The following is a 6,496-nucleotide window of genomic DNA, read 5'->3' as shown; positions in this document are numbered from 1 at the left end:
GGTCCTGCAGGTCCCGCCCCGGGCGCGTCCACTGCACGGGGGCCCGCCCCGCCCCGAGCCTTCGCCCGCCCCCACGGCCCTGGCGCTCTCCGCCACCGTCCCCGTCCCAGCTGCGACAAGTTATCCCCGCGCGCTAGCGGCTTCTGGGGCCCGCGCGTCCGAAGCAGTAGCACGTGGCGTCCCCGCACGCCACAGTGGTACATTCCGGCGCTACGGCGTCCCAGTGCGGCCGTAAAGGCTGCGGCGGCGGCGGTTCGCGTTTCTCGTGCCCGCCTGACTGACAGCTGCTCGGCGGGAGCGGCGTCGAGCGGGAGACCGCGCGCTCAGGTACGGCGCCGGCTGCAGGCCGGGTCCCGCGTGCTCGAGCTCACCCGGGAGTGCGAGTCCGGCCCCACGCGTGGGTCACGACCAGTGGCCGGCCCGGACAGGGGTTGCCCGACGGCGCGCGGCCCGCCACGCAGCGTCCTCACTTGGGTCCTGCCGCAGCGCCCCGAGGCGCCTGCGGCGGAGTTTGCACGTCCCCAACCCATGCCGTCGCAGGTCCGCCGGCCGCCCGGCGACTGGGTCGGAGCGGCGGCAGGCAGTTCCTCGCCGCACACCCTTCCCTGCCCGAGAGGGGAGCGGGATGGCGGGCTTGGTGAACACTGGACGCCCGCGAGCGCCTCTGAGCTGGGGGCGGGGGAAGTGGGCAGGGAGGGCGTCGTGGAGCGGGTGCGCTCTGAGCTGAGCCTCCACACGACTCAGACCCCGGGGTTGTGGCTGCAGGACCTGCGGGCCACTGAGGACTTCGAGGACATTGATGGGGTGGGGCGAGCCTGGACTCAGCACCTTCTTGCTGTGATGGGACTGCCTGAGAGGTGGGAGGGACCGGGTAGAGGGGGCAGGGAGGTTTGATGGAGGAGGTGCGCTTTGGGATCTGGGGGTGAGGATTTGGAGGCAGATTTTTTGCCCGTGGAGTTTGGAGAGAAGCTCTGTGGAGTCCCAGGCATCTGCCAACTGCCCTCTGGGGCAAATGTTGGACTCTGGCCTTCGTTGTAGGGGAGGGCTATGGAGGGTCTCCTGGGTCGGGAGTGGAACACAGCCGCTGCCCGTTAGATTTTATACCAACGCCCTTACTCTGGACAACCTCCGCAGCTGGTTTTGCCATCCCCCACAGGGCCACGTGCAGAGCCACGAGCTCTGGCTACTTACTTCCCTTTCCTGCCCCCTCTTTCCAGGCTGAGTGGACAGAACATCCTGCCCTGGCCATAAGGGCAGCACAGCCGCCCTGAGTCACAGCGGCCTGGGGTCTGGCCCATGCTCAGCTGCAGAAGCTGCTATTTACTGGAGGTGAGGGAGGCAGGGAATGGGGTCCAGGATGTCAGTAGGGAGACCCTGGGGATGGGTGTGGGCCAAAGGCTTCCTGGAGGAGGGATGGCCTGTCCCACCCCTGCTCTTGCCTGGAAAAGTTGTTTACTCTGGGAGAGACTTGGGAGAGAGGCCTGAGCCAACTTGACATTCCCTGAATTCCACGTGCATGCATGCTTGGGGCCGTGGTTGGGGGGTGCTGCTTTTTGGGGCAGTGGCATCCTCCTCTCTCCTACCCTCTACCTCCTCCCTCCAGCTCTGACTTTCTAGGAGAGGACCTGGACCAGAGAACCCTGAGGCCGCCCCCCTTTCAGCCCATATGCCTGTCCCTGGGCACTTGCCCCTCCCTGGCTCTGTGTCTCAGGCCTGTCCTGAGCTCTGAATCAGGCTAGACCTGAGGACCTTGGAGAGTTCAGAAGTCAGCCCTGCTCCGTGCCTCCAACCTGGTTGATGTGTCCCTCCGTGTGCATTTGGGGGCAGAAGTAGGCTGGGACCTGGGCCAGCTCAGGCACACACAGAGGCACAGGTTATAGTGCCTGCCAGCTGGCCAGCTCAAAAAATCCCTCTCCCCTGGTGAGCAGTAGGTGGCACCCAGGCTTCCAGAAGGGTGCACAGTGGTGCCAGGAGCAGGAGGTGGTTATGCTTCTGTGTGGGGTCCAGGCACCAGGAGGTGTGGTTTGCATCCTGCTTGGCATGGTTCCTGCCAGAGGAGGGGTCACTTCTGAGCAGGGAACAAGGGAAAACTGTGATTGAAGTTCTGGCTGCTGAGCCCCTCCCCACCCTGGGCCTTGCCCTGGAAACAGGTCAGCTACAGGTGGGAGGGTGGTGGAGGCCAGGGAGCAGAGCACTGGGCTGGAATTGAGCTGGCTGTGCCTCTGGCCCTGGATCACAGTCTCAGTTTCCCCATCTGTAAAGCTCTGATGGGACCAGAAGCTGTCATCCAAGAATGGCAATGGTGACTCTCTCCTGGGGACCCCAGCCTCACCCTCCATATCTGTGCCTTCTGGCTCAGCCCATCGGGGACAGATGGGTGTTGTGGGTGTGCTCGGTGGGGGGTATGCTGCACGGGTCACAAGCCTGATTACTTGGATACCTTGCTGGCATTGCACACACCCTGTCCCTCTGGTTGCTAGCTGTGTGCTGAAGGTTCCAGTGTCTGCTATCCAAGTGCCTCCTCACAGTTATGGGGGTCCTGGCAAGTGGGGGTGTGCAGTAGTGGTGGTGACTAGTTGGCTTAACCCAATGACCCTTTGGACATATACCTGGCTGGGAGCATTTGGGAACATCACTGTCATCCATCCCAGGTGCCCAAGAAGGATATGCTAGAGACTGTTCTGTAGGAGTGCATGGCATGGGGGCACCTGGCCTGGGTTGGCTTAGCTTTGTTCAGACATGGGCACCCCAAAGGTTTAATTGTGTCTCCTCTACCCCCATTCCCATGTGACCTCCAATAGAGAGACACCTCAGGGCGAAGGGGAGGGAGCAGGGGAAGGTGCTGAGCTCCGGTGTTCCAGGAGGAGAGACTGGGGCCCTTTTGATGACCACTGAGATACTTCCCACCCCATCCCTGATCTCTGTCCCTCCCTGAAGTGGGTGGGGAAGTATGAGTGGTGTGTCCAGTCTCCAGGAGCTCAGATTAGGCTGGGAGGGAGATGGTCCTACTTGGGCTGTGTGCACCTTCTGGTCCCTGCTTGACTGTGTGGGGTGTCACCCTGCCTGGCCAGGTGTCTGCAGTGCCTCTGCCTGGGGCAGCCCTGGGCCCAGCAAGGCCATGGCTGCAGCTGCTGAGGAGGCCACACCACAGCCTGTTTATGTTGGCACAGCCCTCCCCGCCTCCTGCTTTGCTGTCTACCCGGGCCAGCTGGGCTGTGTGTGGAGAGCCGGGCTCTGAGCCCCCGAGCCCAGCCTGTACTACTCCCCACTGAGGGTCTCAGAGAGGGTGGCTCTGCTGCCTGCCCTGGGCTGCTGTGGGCAACCTCTCTTTGGAGTTTGGGGAGGTCCTCTTTGAGTAGGATGTGTTCTGGACAGGTCGGTACCGTGGTCTTCTGTGGCTCACCCCCCCAGAGTTTCCCACCCATACCTCCTCCCACATAGCCAAGGGTCTGGGGACCCTGATGGCAGATGGATGAGCTTCATGGGACATAGCTGGCTGAGCAGGCCCCTTCCTGAGTGTGGGTATCAGTCTGCTGAGAGCTGAAGAGGGGTGGGGAACGGGTACACCTGGTGGGCAGTAGAAGATGCAGGCAGCTCTCTGGGCACTGGCCGTGGGGTGGACCCCACTGCATGTCCCCACATGCATGTCCTGGCCGTGTGCCTCTGCATGTCTCTGAGCACGTGTGTTCCTGCCCGTGCGTTATTTGTGGGCCAGTCTGTGATCCTGCTTGAGCGTCTGGGAGGCTGGGGTGGGCGAACTTGAAGAGCAGTCCCTGTTGGAAAGCTGCCCTGGTTTGGGCCACTGGTCAGAGGCCTGCCTGGAGTCTGGCTGTGCACCCCCTCTCTGCCCACACTGGAACACCTCCCTCATGGCCTTGGGCACCTGCAGGGGAAACCACTTGTAGTGTGGCCTGCATTCTGCCCTCTCTCCTGCAGAGCTCAACCCTGCGCTGGCTGTGCTGACCGTTCACCAGTCCACTGGTCTCTTTCCCGTGGTGAGCCAAGGTAGGTCATGGCTGGGCAGTGCATGGTGGGCAGCGCGGGGGCTGCCTCTTGGTCTTCCACACCAGGCCCGGAGGCCTGGCCTGCTGGCTTTCAGGCTCTGGGAGAGACATCCCCACACTGTGGAGGATGGGACCCTTGTGGTGAGGGGCTGGGCACTGGGCCAGGGAGGCACGGTGTCCCTACCCTGGGCCCTGCTGTGGACAGGTGACATGCCACTGTCTGAATCCAACTTGGTGCGGAAGTGAGCCCAGTCCCTGCTGGACTGCCCTGGGGCCCTTGGTTGGGTTTCGGGTTTCATGTCAGATGGGTCTCATCTGCTAATGTGGGTGTTGTGTGCAGGGTCTTGGAGAAGGGAGAGCGGTGCAGGTGCGGCACACTGGAGTGGCATCCTGAGTGCTGGGCTCAGTACTGGAGCTCGGACCAGGTCCCTTTTTTCCTCCCTTTTCCCCAGACCCTCTGGCACCTCTTGGGGCACCCGGTCCATAACTGTTGCCCTTCCAGTTTCTGCCACTTGGGGTGCTGGAAAGCTGGGGCTCAGGATTGCCTGGCTCTGGGTACCCTGCTCTGGAGTCAGGCTGTGGGGAGACTGCCCTGGGCTCCCCACTCAGCTGGCAGTTCCTGTTCTTGGTCTTCAAGGAGGGGAGCTGACTGCGTGGGCACTGCTGGGGATCTGGTTGTCCTGTGGTTGAGTCTGTGTGTCCCTGGGCTGCAGGGCCACCTAAGAGGGAGCCTAGCAGTTGACTCCAGAGCTGGGGGGAGTGTCAGTGTGTGATGTAATGTGGGTGGTGATTTTGGTCGTAGAGGTCAGCACCTCTGGTCAGCCCTAAGCCTTCCCTGGAACCCTGTGGCTTCTGCCCTTCTTGTGTCCACAAGTGCATTCACTTCCCCCAAGCCCTGTGTGTCCACCCTTGGGTGTGCAAGGCTGGCTGTTGGGCAGGGGGTAAGGGGATCGCCAGGGGTCTTGTGGGGTCATTGTTTGCTACCTGCTCCCTGGGCAGAGCTGTGGGCAGTGGTCTCTGCAGGGCCTTGAGGGAGGACTCTGCTTCCTGCTTCTCAGCTGGGCTCCTGGTATGTGGGCCCACAACACCAGAGAATCCTTAGGGGATGAGGGAGGTAGTGGGAAGCCCCAGGCTGGCCATGTGGTAGGCGGAGACCTCCTGATAGGCTTCCTGTACACGGGGCTCTTCTGCTTTCTGCCTCCCAGCCAAGGCTGGGGCTGCAGATCCTCACAGAACCCTCAGGGGGCAGCAGAAGGCTGGTGCAGTGAACCCTCCAGCCTCCAGAGGGGTGGACCTCACTGGGTACCCACGGTTCCCAGAGGCCACTTCCCACTTTTAAACTTTTTTGATAGTTGTAGATGGACAGCATGCCTTTATTTTATTTGTGTATTTTTTTTTTTTTATGTGGTGCTGAGGATTGAACCCAGTGCCTCCCATGTACAAGGCAAGTGCTTTGCCACTGAGCTACAGCCCCAACCCCATCTCTTTCTTTTTAAAGGCCTGGGCTTTTAGATCTGGTCAGCCCTGCCCATGGGCACCCCTCCTTTCCCTCTGTTGGCCCTTCCTCATTCCTTCTCCTAGCCTCCACTCTGCCGGGGACTGTCTGGGAGCTTGAGCAAGACCTCCCTCTTTGGACTGAAGTTTCCAGGATTGTCCATGGAGTGGGCACCACTATTATGACCATCATGGTGACAGGGAAAGCCTTGGCTGCAGCCTTAAACCCAGGGTGCAGAGCACATTTGTGGCTGCTGTGGTCCCCCTGCCTCTGCCCAAGCCGGCTGGAGCTGCAGAGACATGGGGTGGTGCATGGGCCCACATCTGTCCTCCACCTTTGTGGGCATGTGATGGGCTATTGGAACTTGTGTGTGCTCACCAGTGCATGGTCATCCATGCCTATTCCCCTGTTTGTTGGTGCCTGGGAGGGGTGGGGTCTCTGGCTACAGGCTGAAATTCAGGACATCTTGTTCAGAAATTACAGAGAATTTCAGATGGTATCAGTGGATTCTCAAGACCAACATTCACTGTTTGGTTGCTTGTGAAGCAGGCCCTGCTCCCCAAGTCTAGGAGATAGGACTGGGGAAGAACCCAGCCTGAGCACCCTGGGTCTGTGGAGAATTGCTGGTTTCTTTGGGGTCACTCCTGTGCTCCTCTGTCTGGTCCCTCCTTTTAAGTGAGTAAACCTCTCAGGCAATCCCTCTGGGGCATCCAGGGCTCCCCAAGGTACCTAAAGCTGGAGCCACGTTGCCACCAACAGCAACGGGGTCACCCCTAAATTTGCACAGAGCTTTGCACATCCTTCGCAGGGGTCGAGGTTGCTCTGCCACCGTCTCGTGGCGGGCCACTGTGGGGTGAGGTGGGCCAGGGGCGTGGGCTGGGGGACGAGCTGCGGGGCTTAGTATCTGCCCCCTCAAAGGCTCCTCTGGCCTGGGTGGGCCTCTTCCTTACCCCGCAAGGGTGGGGGCGCGCCCCGGGCCAGGCGATTGGCCGGCAGG

General features: G+C 61.2%; 1 protein-coding gene and 1 long non-coding RNA gene across 4 annotated transcripts in view; both read left to right on the top strand.

Annotated features, from left to right (window-relative positions):
• The window catches only part of Cd151 (CD151 molecule (Raph blood group)), a 25,722-nt gene that overhangs the window by 7,891 nt on the left and 11,335 nt on the right, over positions 1 to 6,496 (top strand). The window contains exon 1 of one of the 3 annotated variants that reach the window (XM_048807906.1): positions 3,986 to 4,005. The exons of the other annotated variants lie outside the window; for them this stretch is intronic. The gene's annotated coding sequence lies outside the window, so the exon portion shown is untranslated. Of the gene's footprint in view, positions 1 to 3,985; positions 4,006 to 6,496 lie in introns of those variants that run through there. 3 annotated transcript variants of the gene reach the window in all.
• Positions 71 to 4,005, top strand: LOC125618118. Its single transcript, XR_007349364.1, has 3 exons — positions 71 to 327; positions 1,218 to 1,329; positions 3,937 to 4,005. It is a non-coding gene; the product is annotated as an uncharacterized LOC125618118 (long non-coding RNA).

Source organism: Marmota marmota, unplaced genomic scaffold (assembly GCF_001458135.2).
Source record: "Marmota marmota marmota unplaced genomic scaffold, marMar, whole genome shotgun sequence".
NCBI classification, from domain to species: domain Eukaryota; kingdom Metazoa; phylum Chordata; class Mammalia; order Rodentia; family Sciuridae; genus Marmota; species Marmota marmota.
The sequence above is the reverse complement of the archived record's forward strand: the minus strand, read 5'-3'. Positions and strand labels throughout refer to the sequence as shown.